Source organism: Plecotus auritus (assembly GCF_963455305.1).
Source record: "Plecotus auritus genome assembly, chromosome: 14".
Classification (NCBI taxonomy): domain Eukaryota; kingdom Metazoa; phylum Chordata; class Mammalia; order Chiroptera; family Vespertilionidae; genus Plecotus; species Plecotus auritus.
The window spans coordinates 702,978-719,914 of NC_137780.1; the positions used below are offsets into that span (position 1 = coordinate 702,978).

At 58.6% G+C, this 16,937-nt stretch overlaps 1 protein-coding gene across 1 annotated transcript in view; it reads right to left on the reverse strand.

Moving 5' to 3' along the window:
* The window catches only part of NAV1 (neuron navigator 1), a 116,360-nt gene extending 111,799 nt beyond the window's left edge, over positions 1-4,561 (reverse strand). The window contains 1 exon segment of the mRNA XM_080650899.1: positions 4,361-4,561. The gene's annotated coding sequence lies outside the window, so the exon portion shown is untranslated.
* Between the last annotated feature and the right edge of the window lie 12,376 nt (positions 4,562-16,937).

Consider the following 16,937-nt stretch of genomic DNA (forward strand, 5'->3'; position numbering starts at 1 on the left):
CCTTCCTCTCTGTAAAAAAAATCAATCAAATATATATATTTTTAAAAATTAACTAGCCCTAACCGGTTTGGCTCAGTGGATAGAGCGTCAGCCTGCGGGCTGAAGGGTCCCGGGTTCGGTTCCGGTCAAGGGCATGTACCTTGGTTGCGGGCACATCCCCGGTAGGAGGTGTGCAGGAGGCAGCTGATGGATGTTTCTCTCTCATCGATGTTTCTAACTCTCTATCCCTCTCCCTCCCTCTCTGTAAAAAAATCAATAAAATATATTTTTTAAAAATTAAGTAGAGCAGATGGGTGGGGACAGCGGCGTGGGCTGCACAGGACGTGGGTAAGGAGCGGAACCACCTCCGTGAGCAGGTCGGCCTGGCCTGCATCTCAGCCCGCCCGCCCGCCCACCTGCCTCCCTTCACGTCCCCAGGTCACAGGAAGCTGAGACGCAACGTCCCGGGGCTCTCCGCGGGGAGGAACCGGCCTGAGTCAGCTTCCCCGGAGGCAGGGGGACCAGATTCGAACCCAGAGGCTGTTTACGGAAGAGGGTGGTTCCCTCTGGAAACGCAGTTGGTGGTTTCTCAGTGGCAGGAGAAACCAAAAGTGCTTTAGCCCGGCCGGCGTGGCTCCGGGGTGGCACGTCCTCGACCTAGGAACCGGGGGGTCAGGGTTCGATGCCCGGTCAGGACACGTGCCCGGGTTGCGGGCTCCATCCCCAGTAGGGGGTGCGCAGGGGGCAGCCGATTCTCCTCCCTGGTGTCTCTCTCCCTCTCTCCCTCTCCCGTTCTCTCTGAAACCAATAAAAACGAAATAAAAGTGTTTTTAATTATGGTTTTGTGACAAAGAGCCAGGAGGAGGCGCGGGGCCGCCCAAGTATTGCCACATTTCTCAGTTCTCCGCGTTCCCAGGCTGGGCTGTGGTTGGTCCCATCGCCCCGACAGCCCTCCTTACACCTCTCCTGCCAACTGACACGTCACCTCTGGACGCGCCGGGAGCGGGCACGCCGAGTGCCAGGAGGGCTGGGCTGGGAGGGGCCCAGCTGCAGGCTCTGAGCGCATCCGTCCCTCTCCCTCCGTGAAGGGGACCAGGGCAGAGCAGGGTGGGGGGAGAAGCCATCCCTGGACTTGGACATTCTAGCGTTTCTTTCTTTCTTTCTTTCTTTCTTTTTAAAATATATTTTATTGATTTTTTACAGAGAGGAAGGGAGAGGGATAGAGAGTTAGAAACATCGATGAGAGAGAAACACCGATCAGCTGCCTCCTGCACACCTCCTACTGGGGATGTGCCCGCAACCAAGGTACATGCCCCTGACCGGAATCGAACCCGGGACCTTTCAGTCCGCAGGCCGATGCTCTGTCCACTGAGCCAAACCGGTCAGGGCCATTCTAGTGTTTCTGAAGGCCAAACCCTTTAAGAGAACTCACATGGGCTTTTAAAATATATATATATTTTTTATGGACACCAGAGAGGAAGGGAGAGGGAGAGAGAGAAACATCCATGAATGAGAGAGAAGCATGGACCGGCTGCCTCCTGCACGCCCCCTACTGGGGATCGAGCCCGCAACCATGCCCTGACCGGGAATCGAACCCTGACCTCCTGGTTCCTAGGTCGACGATGCTCAGCCACTAAGCCACGCCGACCCGGGCCCTGAGCTCTTTTCAATACCGCCTGGCGCGGCCCGAAGAACTTTGAAAGGAGAGAGGAAACGGCTCGGATGGGGAAAGGGGAACGAAGGGGCAGACTTTCAAAGACGGACCGAGAGGCACTTCTCCCAGGCGCGTGATCCCTCCAGAGGGGCCGGGTCAGGGAGGAAGGAAAGACGGCGGTTCCTGTTTTCGGCTCGGCAGGCTCCCCAAGGAGATCGCAGAAGGGGCCCCAAGGCTTCGAAAGCTCCCCCACGTGTGGGCAGATCAACCTCATGACCGACCGGGTTTTCCGGGGGGAAAAGGGATGGAGACCATTCACACACACACACACACACCTGCCGAATAAGGAGCACACAGCACCTGCACGGGATGGGGGGGGGGGGCCTCTAGGTGGTACTTGGATCCCCCCCACACCCCCAATTTTATTCATTCGGCAGACATTTATAAAGCGCCTACTGTGTGCTGGGCACTGCACCCAGTCAGACAGGGTCTCTGGCTGGAAGGCAAGGAGATGAGGTCTACGCACCAGCACCCCAACGTCTAAACAAACACAAAGGAGACTGTGCTCCCCTCCCCCCCCCCACGGCGTGGCTCAGGGGTTGAGCGTCGACCTGTGAACCAGGAGGTCGGGGTGCGATTCCCGGTCGGGGTTGCGGGCTCGATCCCCAGGGTGGGGCGTGCCGGAGGCCGCTGGTGCGTGATTCTCTCTCATCATGGACGTTTCCACCTCTGTTTCCAATTTTTTATTATTATTATTATTATTTTTAATGTATATTTTATTGATTTTTTACAGAGAGGAAGGGAGAGGGATAGAGAGTTAGAAACATCGATGAGAGAGAAACATCCATCAGCTGCCTCCTGCACACCTCCTACTGGGGATGTGCCCGCCACCAAGGTCCATGCCCTTGACCGGAATCGAACCCGGGACCCTTCAGTCCGCAGGCCGACGACGCTCTATCCACTGAGCCACACCGGTTAGGGCGTAAATTTATTTTTTTTTAAAGAGGAAGAACGTGAAACCGGCCCCGAGGGTGCTCCTGGGGGGGTGGGGGCGGGGGCTGCTCCCTCCTAACCTGGGAGGCTCAGGAAATCGACCCCTGGGACTGGAGCTTCTGGCCTCCCCAGCCAGGGCCCCCCTCCGCGCAGCCCCATTTTACAGAAGTGAAAAGAAAGGCAGGAGGGGTGAGGCATCCTGGGCCACGAACACGCAATTACACACGGAGACCCAACTTCCCCCAGAAACCCCAAGGGGAGCGCTGCCTCCCCACCCACGGAGCTGCTCTGAGCAGAAGGAGAAAACACCCCCATGTCCCAGCCAGGCCCCCTTTCTCCATTCCCAACCTAATTCCAAAGACACCCCCCCCCCCCACCCCGCAACCGGACGTTCAGGGGCAGCCCTGGCCGGTTTGGCTCTGTGGATAGAGCATCCGCCCGTGGACTGCAGGGTCCCGGGTTCAATCCCCAGCAACGGGCTGGTACCTCGGTGGCAGGCTCCTCCCTCCCCGGCCGGCCCTGGTCCCTGGTCCCCGGCACGTGCCAGAGGCAACCAATCGATGCGTCTCTCTCACATCGATGTCTCTCTCTCTCTCTCTCTCTCTCTCTCTCTCTCTCTCTCTCCCTCCCCCACATCGTGATTAACAACAAAACATTCGTGCGCCCCCAGGGAGGGCTCTCTTTGTGTGAGGGCCCCTGCGCCCCTGCACCCCTGTGAGTAGCGGGACGGGGAGGGTGGGGGGACCCCATGTAACGGGAACGCGCCGCCACGAGAGGAAAACGCAGGCAACACAGCCTCTGGGCCTCGGATGTGAACGGATTTGAACGGGCCAATGGCCTCCCCATGGCTGAAACAGGAAGCCAGATAACAGCAGGCGGTGCGGGCGATGCGCGCTTCCCCAGAGCCGGCGCCAGCTGCGCCCCCGCCGCGCCCGGACCAAGTCCCATGGACCCAGCAGCCGACTTTCCCTGTGCGGGGCTGGGGGTAGTGGGGGTAGTGGGGGTGGAGGGGGGACAGGGCACCCTCCCTGCTGGAGGACATCACCCCTGGACAGCGCCCCTACCACCCACCCCTCTGCGCCCTCAGCAGACCTGGCTGCGGCTGGATCCCGTGGCCTGTGTCTGTCCGCTCGGAGGACAGAAGGGACCGCGAGGGCCCGAACCCCGAGCGCCCTCAGGGGAGCTCCCGGCGGCGGCGATCACCCGATTTCTCCCGCCTCCTCCAGGGTGTCCCCCGGGATCGCGTTCTCTGGACGCGCGCCAAAGAGCGCAGCGCGGGGAGACGCGGCGGGGGAGGGGGGACTCTGGGCACAGGCCCCCCCCCGCCCCGGCGGTTCCGTTCCGCTCGCCCCGCGGGGATGCGAGGAGCCCCGGGCGTCCCTGACGGTGGGGTCTCCACGCACTCTCAGTGGCCGGAATTCCCAGGAAGGGAAACTGAGGCTCCGGAGGTGGGAGTTGGCTCCTCTGGTGAGGAGTCCGTCCCCGGATGGGACGCGCAGCCTCGGAGGGACGACGGGACCCAACTTCCCGGGCAGCCGCTCCCCCTCGTGTGACCCCAGCGACCCTGCCGGGCCGGGCTTCCGCGGGCAGCGAGCGCACCTCCCGGGACTGGCCCCAGCCCCCTGAGACCGGCCGGCCGAGCCCCGCTCAGTGCCCACCCCCCGGGCCCCTGGCCCCCCCGGTCCCCCGACCCCCCGACCCCTGGCCCCGGACAGCCCGGCGCAGGCTACTCACCGGTGCGCGCGCGCTCGGGTCCCGGAGTCCGCGCCGCGGCCGCGCACCGCCGCGCATCCCGGGCAGCACCGGCCCTGGTCCCTCCCGGCCTCGCGGAGAAAGTTCCTGGCGGCCGCGGGCGGGGGTTCCTCGCGCGCTCGCACTCGGGGCCGCCGGCCCGGCCCACAAGGCGGAGGGAGGCGCGTCCAGAACAAAGTGCGTCCCCCGCGCCGGGCGGGGCGGAGCCTGGTGACCCGCTGCCCTGGGCGCGCGCCGCGGCCCCTGCGCGCCCGGACCCCCCCCCACCCCGCGCCCCGCCCCGCCCTGCCCCGCCCGGCGGCCTCCCGCGCGGTGCCCGCCGAACTCGCCCAGGGGCGGAGGCCCAGGTCCGAGCAGAATGGGCCACTGCGAAGCCAAGCCCCGGCCCTTTCCGCCGGCGCTTCCCGCCCCGCCTCCCGGGCGCGGAGAGGCGGCTGCGGGGGGCGCGCTGGGCCCCAGGCGGCGCAGCGGAAGCCCGAGCACAATCGAGCCTTTCCTGCGCCCCGACCCGCCGCCGCCGCCCGCACGCGTCCTCGGGCCGCTCCGTGGGCGAAGGGGCCGGAGAACGGGCTGCGGGCCAGGTCGCCGCGCCTGGTCCCGCCCCCTCTGCTCCGGGCGCCCCCTCTCCGAGGCGCCCCCTCTCCGAGCCGGGGGACCGGGTCCGAGCAGAACGGAGGCCCCAGAAGTGCGGGCTATAGTAGGTGCTCAGTAAAATGCGTGATTTCTTCCCATTTCCTGACTCGGCCTCCGCCCCCCCCCCTTAAAGGGCCGTGAGGGGGGGTGGGGTGTAAAGAAGGGGGTAGGGGGGCCTTCCCCGATCCCCAGGAGGAAAGGGACCCCGCAGATTGCTCTCCCTGACAACCTTGAGGCTGATTCATGTTGTGGGGGCGGGGGGGGGGCGCGGGGGGTTGGAGGTGGGGGGCGCTGAAATGGGAAACGCAAAAAGCCTGCAGGACTGGCCGGCGGAGCACCCCTGAGTCCTGCCTGAGCTCCCCCCACACATCCAGTCGGTCAGGTCACCGTGACTGTGGACCCAGGGTCCCCACCCACACTGGGAATGTGGGGACAATGCCCTTCCCCCCTCCCCCCAACCGGAAGGAGGGCCCAGGCCATGGCCGCTGTAAGGGTTCCTTGCCCTGCTCCTGGGGTCCCCAGGACGAGCCACAGTGGCGTGTGGACAGGGTGGGGGGCAGGGAATAAAGGCCAGGGTGGTTGGGAGGTTGGGGGTGGGCAGAGGGGGTGCAGGCTCTCCTGAAACAGGGTGGACTGGCCCGAGCAGCAGAGAGAAGCCAGACTGTGGCCGGGGCCGCCGGGTAGGAGCAGGGCCCCCTGCCCATCCCAGGAGCCGGGCCAAGTGGCTCCTTTGTGAGGCTTTTCATCCAAACCCAGGATGACTCAGGGGCTCTGAATCAAGCAAATGGATTTTCCTGGAAATGACCAACGATAAGAGGTAGAGAGAAGCCGGGGCCTGGGGTTGGGGAGAGCAGGGGGGAGGGGGGCGGGTGCCGGGGAGGGGATGGGGCCCTGGCCACTCACCACGGCCCCCACCCCGAACCCCACCCCAGCACCTAGAGGGTGGCCTCCAAGCCCTGCTGACCTTACCGAGGAGACTCCTTAACACTCACTAGCTCCCCTGTTCCCCTCCTCTACCCCCAGCCCAGAGCCAGGCCCCAGTGGGGGCAGGAGATGGGTAACAAGAGGATTAAAACATCACCCCAGCCGAAACCGGTTTGGCTCAGTGGATAGAGCGTCGGCCTGCGGACTGAAGGGTCCCAGGTTCGATTCCGGTCAAGGGCATGTACCTTGGTTGCGGACACATCCCCAGTAGGAGGTGTGCAGGAGGCAGCTGATGGATGTTTCTCTCTCATCGATGTTTCTAGCTCTCTATCCCTCTCCCTCTCTGTACAAAATTAATAAAATATATTTAAAAAAAAAAAAAAAAAAAACATCACCCCATGCCTAGCTGGCGTGGCTCAGTGGTGGAGCATCGGTGGTCACCATTTGATTCCCGGTCGGGGCATATGCCCGGGGTTGCCGGCTTGACCACCTCCCCCCCGCCCCCCGCCGTGAGGGGTGTGCAGGAGGCAGCCGATCGGTGAATCTCATCATTGATGTTTCTCTCTCTCTCCCTCTCCCTTCCTCCACAGGGAATCAATACAAATATATTTTAAAAACAACAACAACAAAGAAAACATCAGCCCTTGCTCTAACCGGTGTGGCTCAGTGGATGGAGCATCGGCCTGCGGACGGAAGGGCCCCAGGTTCGATTCTGGTCAAGGGCATGGACCTTGGTGGCGGGCACATCCCCAGTAGGAGGTGTGCAGGAGGCAGCTGATCGATGTTTCTCTCTCACCGAGGTTTCTAACTCTCTATCCCTCTCCCTTCCTCTCTGTAAAAAATCAATAAAAAATATATATATATTTTTTAAAAAGATCGATGTTTCTCTCTCATCGATGTTTCTAACTCTCTATCCCTCTCCCTTCCTCTCTGTAAAAAATCAATAAAAAATATATATTTTTTTTTTAAAAAGAAAACATCAGCCCCACAGCCTGTGGCCCCCACAGCCGCTCAGGCAGGCCTGGCTCGAGGCGAGCTTTGGGGTCCCCAGGGAGCGTAGGGAGTGACATCTCCCAGCCCTGCCTCGTCTCCTTGAGCATTGAAAATGCCCATCGAACTGCGGAGGCGGAGTCTGAGGGAGCGCCAGCCGCCGCTCCGGGCACTGGGCTCAGTGGAAATTCACCGGGGCATCCACGCCCGTGGCTCGGCTGCTCCCTGCAATGCCTCACTTCAGTTTGCTCATCAGCAAAAGGGGTGTGGACGCCCAGGGGACAGCCGTCACCACCCGGCAAGGCTCGGGGGAGCAGCACCCCGTGAGGTCATGGAGCAGCAAGCCGAGGTTTGTGCCAGCTCGGGCAGAGGGCACCAGCTCCCGGCCCGGCCCCTCCTCCCCATCCTCGTCACGGGCACTCTGGCTAGGGGGCTCCGTGCTGAGAGATGGAACGTCCACCGTCCATAAATAACCTTGTCTTTTCTTGTTTATTTTAAATACATTTTTATTGATTTCAAGAGAGGAAGGGAGAGATGGAAACATCGACGAGAGAGAATCATTGATTGGCTGCCCCCTCCTGGGGGCGTCAAACCCGCCACCCGGGCACGTGCCCTGACCAGGAATCGAACAGGGGACCCTTCGGTCTCAGGCCGACGCTCTATCCACTGAGCCACACCAGCCAGGGCTCACCTTGGTCCTTTCTCGCTCGACTCGTTCCCCAGTAAGGGGCTTCGTGGCGGTGGGATGGCGTGGGCCTCGGGCAGAACCGGGGTCCCCATCGAGGCCATTCTGGCCCCGGACTGACCCCAGGACACCCCCCCCCCCGCCCCGTGGTAAGGAGGGCCGTCCTTGCTGATTGCTGGCGTTTATGGGGAGCCGAGAGGAAGTCTGTGGGGAACGGGCTGGTGCAGTAATGAGTGTTTTATGAGAGCCAGCGAGTCCTTGCCTTATCGGGAAGCCGGTTCCTCCCTCCCGCTCTCTCTAACCAGGAAGGAGATGAGCCAAAAGCCGTGAGTGTTTCTCCAAAGATGGCTTTTGAAGAGGAGTGCTTGCTTCTCCGAGGAAGGGGTGGGGGGCGGGGAGAGGTGGGGTTGGTGGGGACTGGCGGACTGGCTGTCCCCTTTAGGAAGCGGGCTCGGACGTGCCACGCTGGGGGAGAGAACCCTGGTCTGCGGCTGGCCAGTTATTTAACCCACTGAGTTCCTGGCAGCGGCCCTGGGCACCAGGTACCACTGGAATGCCCACTTTACAGGTGGAGAAATCGAGGCCACGTTGCTGGGAACTCCCAGCTGGTACCTGCTGGAGCCAAGATTTTTTTTTAATCTCTCTCTCTTTAAACATGAATTAATAGCCCTTACCGGTGTGGCTCAGTGGATGGAGCGTCGGCCTGCGGACTCAAGGGTCCCGGGTTCGATTCCGATCAGGGGCATGTCCCTTGGTGGCGGGCACATCCCCGGTGGGGGGTGTGCAGGAGGCAGCTGATGGATGTTTCTCTCTCATCGATGTTTCCGACTCTCTCGCCCTCCCCCTTCCTCTCTGTGAAAAATCAATAAAATATATATTAAAAATGGATTAATAAATATATCTTTAATTGATTTCAGAGAGGAAGCGAGAGGGAGAGAGAGAAACATCCATGATGAGGATCACAGTTCGGCTGCCTCCTGCACGCCCCCTACTGTGGATCGTGCCTGCAACCCCAGGCATGTGCCCTTGACCGGAACCGTCCCGCCGGGGAAAGGGGTCTCCAGCCGCCCTGTGGGCCGTGGGAAGGGCTCTGTCCCCCTCTGCCCCTTTCACACACTACGCCCCGGCCCTGGGGTGCGCGGTGACTGACGGGCCTGCTGCCTGCGACAGCTTCTCCCCACGTGCCTGGCGGCCGCAGCTGCCCCAAGGGGCCCACACCTGTTGCCTAGATCAGCTGTTGTCACCCCCTCCTGGGAAAGCAGGCCCGGTGCCCCGGCTTGGCCCAGGTCCTCCTTTCCACAGGCAGGTGGCAAGGTGTGGCATCTGCCCATCACAGCAGCAGCACCTGGAGGGCTGCCTGGAGGAGGCGGGCCTGGAGTCTCAGCTACAGACTGGACCCACCTTCCAGGCTCCCGATGGTTCTCTGGTCTCTCCACCATCACATGGGGAGGGGGGAGAGGGGGGACAGAGAAGCAAGGAGAGCAGCAGGCCTCTTGAATGGGGATCCAACCCCGCCCCCCTACAGCTGTCCTAGGAGGTGGGGACGCTGTGGGGGCCCCCCTCGAGGACCAGGACCAGGGCTGGGAGATGGCTGAGCCTGGAAATGAGAGCAGAACTCGCTCTGTGTGGCCGCCCGGGGAGAATTCCATTCCCCGCCGCCACCGCCACCGCCACCGCTGCTGAGCCTGCGCTGCGTTGGGGCGTGGACTGGCCGGCACCGTGGGAGCGCCGGGACGCGGAGCCAAACCCAGAAACCCAGGTCTCCGAGGAAATGTCAACGAGGCAAATCCGAGCCACCCCGGCCTCTGACAGCCAGACCTGCACGATGTATCCCACGTGCCAACGCGCATCCAACCGCGCAGCCGAGAACCAGATGGGGGACTTGGCATCCGCCCCGTCTGGGATCGCACCCACGCCCACGCGTCTCGGCCTTTCCCCATCCCCTGCCTCGCCTCGCTCAGGGCCAGGCGGCCTGAACCTCTCGCCTCCGAGCCGGGGGGCGGGGCCCCCAGGCCTCGGTGGGAGGAGCCCTCGGCTCAGCCTCAGCCCGGGGCGGGGTCTCCGCGCGCACAGCCGGGCGCGGCGCACTGCTGACCCCTGCGGGCGCTTTGCTCTCTGCAGCCCCAGGGGAAAGGAGGGTTGGAAAAAAACCTCGCAATCCATGGGGAGGGCTGAACCCCAAGCTCAGAATCCCCTGGTGTGGAGTCTGGAGCACCTTTTTTAAATATAGATGTATATTTTTTATTTATTTCAGAGAGGAAGGGAGAGAGAGAGAGAGAGAGAGAGAGAGAGAGAGAGAGAGAGAGAGAGAGAGAGAGAGAGAGAGAGAAACAGCAATGATGAGAGAGGAGCCCTGGCTGGTGTGGCTCAGTGGATAGAGCGTTGGCCTGTGGACTGAAAGGTCCCGGGTTCGATTCCAGTCAAGGGCACATGCCTGGGTTTCGGGCTCCATCCCCAGTAGGGGGCGTGCAGGAGGCAGCCAGTCAATGATTCTCATCACTGATGTTTCCATCACTCTCTCCCTCTCCCTTTCTCCCTGAAATCAATTAAAAATATATTAAAAAGCCCTGACCGGTGTGGCTCCGTGGATGGAGCGTCGGCCTGCGGACTGAAGGGTCCCGGGTTCGATTCCGGTCAAGGGCATGTACCTTGATTGCGGGCACATCCCCAGTGGGGGTTGTGCAGGAGGCGGCTGATCAATGTTTCTCTGTCATCGATGTTTTTTTTTTTTAATATATTTTATTGATTTTTTTTACAGAGAGGAAGGGAGAGGGATAGAGAGTTAGAAACATTGATCAGCTGCCTCCTGCACACCTCCTACTGGGGATGTACCCGCAACCAAGGTACATGCCCTTGACCGGAATCGAACCCGGGACCTTTCAGTCCACAGGCCGATGCTCTATCCACTGAGCCACACCGGTTAGGGCTCATCGATGTTTCTAACTCTCTATCCCTCTCCCTTCCTTTCTGTAAAAAATCAATAAAATATATATTTTAAAAAAATGATGAGAGAGGATCATGGGTCGGCTGCCTCCTGCACGCCCCACATTGAGGATGGAGCCCGCAACCGGGAATCCAACCGTGACCTCCTGGTTCATAGGTCCATGCTCAACCACGGAGCCACACCGGCCAGGCCTCCACCCACCGATTTCCATGTCAATCTTACCCCCAAACACCTGGACAGAAACACCCAGAACGATCTGAGCGAACATCTGGGCACCCGGTGGCCCCAGTCAAGCTGACGCATGAAGTGTAACCCTCCCCCTGCGAACACCTTGCAGTTGAGGAAGTCAATCAGCCCCCGCCCCCCCCCCCCCCCAGTAAACCCCAGATCCACGCGAGAGCAACAGGAAGGACTGTTGTCGTGTTCAGCTGCTAAGTTTGGGGCGATTTCCAGCAACCGATTCCTGGCCCATTCGATGCCTGCCCCCACCCCCACTCCACCCCGCTCCCCCCACCCCATCCCGCTCCCCGCACGACCCGCCCCTTTGCACAGGTAACGCCTTCCTACCGCGAGGATTCCCGCCCTGAGGCTGCGGGGAAGTGTCATTCACAACCTCACCAGCAGGTGGCAGCCCTGCTCCTGCTTCTTACTTTGCAAACGAGGAGATGAGTTTTTTAAATTTTTTTTAAAAATTATACATTTTATTGATTTTTTACAGAGAGGAAGGGAGAGGGAGAGAGAGTTAGAAACATCAGATGAGAGAGAAACATCCATCAGCTGCCTCCTGCACACCCCCTACTGGGGATGTGCCCGCAACCAAGGTACATGCCCTTGACCGGAATCGAACCTGGGACCCTTGAGTCCGCAGGCCGACGCTCTATCCACTGAGCCAAACCGGTTAGGACAGTTTATTTATTTTTTAAAAAATATGTGTTTATTTCAGAGATGAACAGGGAGAGGAGAGAGAGAAACATCAATGAGAGAGAGAATCATTAACTGGCTGCCTCCTGCATGTCCCCTACTGGGGATCGAGCCCTCAAGCCAGGCATGTGCCCTTGACGGGAATCAAACCCGGGACCCTCGCCCTGACCCGTTTGGCTCAGTGGATGGAGCATCAGCCTGCGGACGGAAGGGTCCCAGGTTCGATTCCGGTCAAGGGCATGTACCTTGGTTGCAGGCACATCCCCAGTGGGGAGTGTGCAGGAGGCAGCTGATCGATGTTTCTCTGTCGTCGATGTTTCTGACTCTCTCCCTCTCCCTTCCTCTCTGTAAAAAATCAATAAAATATATATTAAAAACAACAACAACAACAACAAACAACCTAGGACCCTTCAGTCTGCAGGCCGACGCTCTATCCACTGAGCCACACCAGCCGGGGCGAGATGAGTTTATTCATAAAATATTACCTAAACACCTGCCCCCGGCGGGGCGTCAGGGGGGGGCCTCTTTTGGAGCTGCCAAGAAACGCAGGCTGCTCCGTCTTGACTTGTCTTTGGACCGAAAGTCCCCAGTCCTTCCTCTTATCTTGGAGTCTAACTTCTCACCATCCGCCCGCCCCGCCCGGCTGGATCGGAGGTGGCCAAGCTGTTGCCTGAGGCCAGCATTTCCCATCGGCTTCCCCCCCCCCCCCCCCCCGACCCTCTGCTGTCTGGCCCGGAGACCACAGAGGAATTGGGAGCAGAAAAGGCGGGGTGTCCTGGGCGCCAGGAATGAAACTGCATCCCGAAGGGGGGACCCTCCCCCGAGCCTTCAGCCCTTGCCTGTGGCCACAGCTGCCCAGGCCTCGGGGCTCAGGATATGGGAAGGTGCACGGTGCCCGAGCTCCTTCCCCTTCCCTCCCTGCGGCCAGTGTGCCTGCCCACACTCCCAGGCGGGAGCCACACTCCTCCCCCTACACACACACACACACCCATGCACACGCACATGCATGCACACATACACGCACATTCACAGGCACACACGCACGCACATGCACGTGCACACGCGCACGCGCACACACACACACACGTGCACACATACCACAGAGGCCTGTTCTCAGAGGCAGCAAGCAGCAGGGAGGCTGTGGAGGGAGCGGAAGCAGCCAGTGGCTCAGGCCCAGGGGAGGGAAGAGGAAGTGGTCACTGAACAAGGCATGCAGCCTATTTCACCAACCCTGAGGCTCCCTGAGGGAGTTCCCCGTCACCCCTTCAGCTCCCCTGGCCCCGTCTCGGCCTTCACAGTGCACCCGCTATTCAGGGCCCCCTGCAGTCGCCCCCACCCCTGTTCCTTTGTAGATTGATTGCCCCTTTTCCTGCCTCCAAAGCATTAAAAAAATATATATTTGTATTGATTTCAGAGAGGAAAAGAGAGGGAGAGAGAAACATCCATGATGAGAGAGAATCATGCATCGGCTGCCTCCTGCACGCCCCCCACTGGGGATGGAGCCAGCAACCCGGGCATGTGCCCCGACCGGGAATCAAACCGTGATCTCCCAGGTCATATAGGCTGATGCTCAACCCCTGAGCCACGCCGGCCTGGCTTCCTCCAAACATCTTACCTTCCTGGACCCCCAGACGTCCCCACCTCTGTGTTGGCCTGGCTGACAGGCTCACGTCCCCTGCAAACCCCCAGGAGTTCCAGGACCCGTCCTGGGCACCTGAGTCCAGAGACTGAGGGTCCCGGTCAGGGCCGCTGGGACCCCCTTGACTTGCCTTGTCGCAGCCTCAGAACGCAGAGCCGATCCAGAACGCCCCAGGAAGATCCAGAGCCCCACGCTGGTCCAGAGGCCGCCAGGCCGCCTGCCACCGCCTGGCGCCCAGCGCAGCCCTGACCACGCCGTCTGGGCCCCGCTATTTAACGGAGTCGACCAGGGGAGCTCGGGGCAAGTCCTCAGGACGGACGACGGCCTGTGATGTCAGCTTCAGGCCCATCCCTGTGCGTCTGGACGATGACCCGCACACCTTTCGTCACCTCAACCCCAAAGCCCTCGCTGACCCCGGGGTCTTCTCTACAAGCAAAAAGGCCGTGAGAATCCCAGCCCAGCGCCACGCAGGGAGGCGTGGTGACCGCAGGGTGGAAGGTTCTGGAAAAACAGCAGATAAGGCAGGGCTGGCTAGACCTCCCTTATCTCCAGCTCTGTCTGGACGGCTCCCAGGACCGGGGTCCGGACACCGTTGTGGGGTGGACGTGCCCGGGGACCATACATCCTGGTTGGCCCAGGGCAGTCCTGTGGCTGAGGGACAGTGTCCTGAGTCATGGACACAGGCCGCTTCGTCGATGGTGCTTTGAAGATGCTACATTTTTCACAGGTAACGAGTCCGCTGAAGGCTCAGAAGATGGTTAGCATTTTTAAGCCATGAAGTATTTTTAGTGTAATATATATCTATATCTATATCTATATCTATATCTACATAATATACATACACTAGGTGTACGGGTTAATAATGCGTATTTTTTTCAATAGATGGAGTCACACATATGTTGATCTATATGCAGTTTGATATGGATGCTGTTTTGTTGTATTGACAACAAGCTTCAAAACTTCATATGTCAAATTTGCTGAGGTGTTAACATCGTAGATATTTTTACACTTAAAAATGTAGAATTCTGTGCCCCCCAAAAAGAGCATTTGTGGGAAGTTTTAATTTGTTACTTTATTTTGAAGAAAAAGTGCTGCTGAAAGTGATCGTATACTTCGGGAAGCTTATGGTGAACATGCTCCATCTCAAGATACTTGTGAACCATCTGGTTTAAACGCTTTAAAAGTGAGGATTTCGATGTGAAAGACAAAGAACGTCCAGGTCAACCGAAATAGTTTGAAGACCAACAATGACAAGCATTATTGGATGAAGATGCGTGTCAAACTCAAAAACAACTTGCAGAGAGATTAAACATTGCTCAGCAAATAATTTCCGATCATTTACAAGCCATGAGAAGGATTTTAAAAGAAGGAAAATGGGTGCCACATCAACTGAACGAAAGACAAATAGAAAACCAAAAAGTCATCAGTAAAATGTTGCTTCAAAGGCACGAAAGAAAGTCTTTTTTTTTTGCATCGAATTGTGACTGGCGATGAAAAGTGGATTTATTCTGAGAATCCCAAACGCACAAAATCATGGGTTGGTCCAGGTCAACCATCAACATCGACTGCCAGGCCAAATCGCTTCGGAAAGAAGACAATGCTCTGCGTTTGGTGGGATCAGGAAGGTGTGATGTATTATGAGCTTCTCAAACCAGGTGAAACCATTAATACTGATCGCTACTGACAACAAATAATCAATTTGAACCACACTTTGATCGTAAAACCACCAGAATGGGCCAGAAGACACGGCAAAGTAATTTTGCTTCACGATGACGCACCATCACACACTTCCAAACCAGCTAAAGACACGTTAAAAGATCTTGCCTGGGAAGTATGAACCCACCCGCCGTATTCACCAGCCCTTGCTCCTTCAGATGAGCACTTGTTCCGATCGATGGCACACGCACTTTCTGAGCAGCCCTTCAACACGTACGAAGAAGTGGACAATGGGGTCTCTGAATGGTCTGCCTCAAAACAAGCCAAGTTCTGTTGGGACGGTACCCACAAATTCCCTGAAAGATGGGGGAAATGTGTAGCTAGCGATGGACATCTCTTTGAACAAAGCACTTTTGATGTTTCTCTTGAAATTATCGTGTTTTCTTTGATGACAAAATCCACATTATTAACCGGTAAAGGGTCAATCCGCATTATTAACCGGTAAAGGGTCAATCCGCATTATTAACCGGTAAAGGGTCAATCCGCATTACTAACCGGTATCCGCATTTTTAACCCGTACCGGCTAGTAATGCGATACCGGTTAGTAATGCGGATTGACCCTTTCCCGGTTAATAATGCGGCTCTTGTCACCACCCGTGGGCGAGCCCGGCCGGCGTGGCTCCGTGGTTGAGCACCTGAAAGGCATCCCCGTCTGGAAAGCACATCCCACAGCCTCGCCCTCCCGTGGGAGAAATGCCAGTGGCCTCGCCATCCTTTTTTGGACCTCACTGGGACACTTCCCACAGCACGTGGGCATGACCTCCGGAGTCCAGGAGTCTGAGAGGACACACCCAAACAGACCAAGGAAGAAAGGGCGGGAGTTTGCTGCTTTGTAAAAGGGGGGTGGGGTGGTGGGGGGAAGGCAGGGCAGGACTCCCCAACTCATCCCTCTAGGATCCCGAGAACTGAGGGGGCGAGGGGAGCGGTGATCTCAGGAGAGAGAGCAGGACCTTCGGGCTTGCTGCCCGCGGCGTCTGCCTGGATGGTGGCTCTGGCGTTTAATTCCTGGACCTGTTTACCTACACCATGCTCAGCGTGGGCATGACCGGGGGACTCTCCTGGTTTCTCCCCCAAGGAAGCATCGCTGGGTGCTCGTACACGACCTCATCTTATAGGAGAGCCCTGGTCCCAGAAGCGCCTGGATAAACACTTCATTTCCGGGATGATCGGATAGATGCTCGATTCCCCTCCTGGGAGCGTGAGCACTAATTCAGCAACGTGGGGCTTTATTTATTTATTTATTTATTTATTTATTTATTTAATATATATATATATTTTTAAATATATTTTATTGATTTTTCACAGAGAGGAAGGGAGAGGGATAGAGAGTCAGAAACATCGATGAGAGAGAAACATCCATCAGCTGCCTCCTGCACGCCCCCTACTGGGGATGTGCCCGAAACCAAGGGACATGCCCTTGACCGGAATCGAACCCGGGACCCTTCAGTCCGCAGGCCGACGCTCTATCCACTGAGCCACACCGGTGAGGGCTAAAATATATTTTTATTGATTTCAGAGAGGAAGGGAGAGGGGGAGAGCGAGAGAGAGAAAAACAGCCATGATGAGAGAGAATCATGAATCGGCTGCCTCCTGCATGCCCCCCCACTGGGGATCCGGCCCGCAACCCAGGGCATGTGCCCCTGACCAGAATCGAACCTGGGACCCTTCTGTCTGCGGGACTAGCTCTATCCACTGAGCAACACCGGCTAGGGCAGCCATATGGGGTTTTAAAGGAAGCCCAGGCTGGCCGGTAGGTGTGTGGGTCAGTCCTACCCAAGGGTGGAGGCCCCCACTTCTCAGAACTGGGGCGTGCTCCATGGGGGACACCAGAGGGGACAAGAGCTGCCGGAGGAGGCGAGTTCACATTGACTGAGCATCATCTTGTGTGTGTGTGTGTGTGTGTGTGTGTGTGTTTGGGGGCGGCACCCTGTCCTACAGGATCTCGTCTGTCCCCCCACAACACCCTATGCATCACCCCCTTTCACAGACCTCAGCTAGCGAGCGAAGGGGCAGGACCCCAGCTCAGACCTGTCTCAGTCTGGCGCCCAAATGTGTCCCTCACCCCTTGCGGCCCCGGGACACCCAACAGTGGGACCTCTCCAACTCC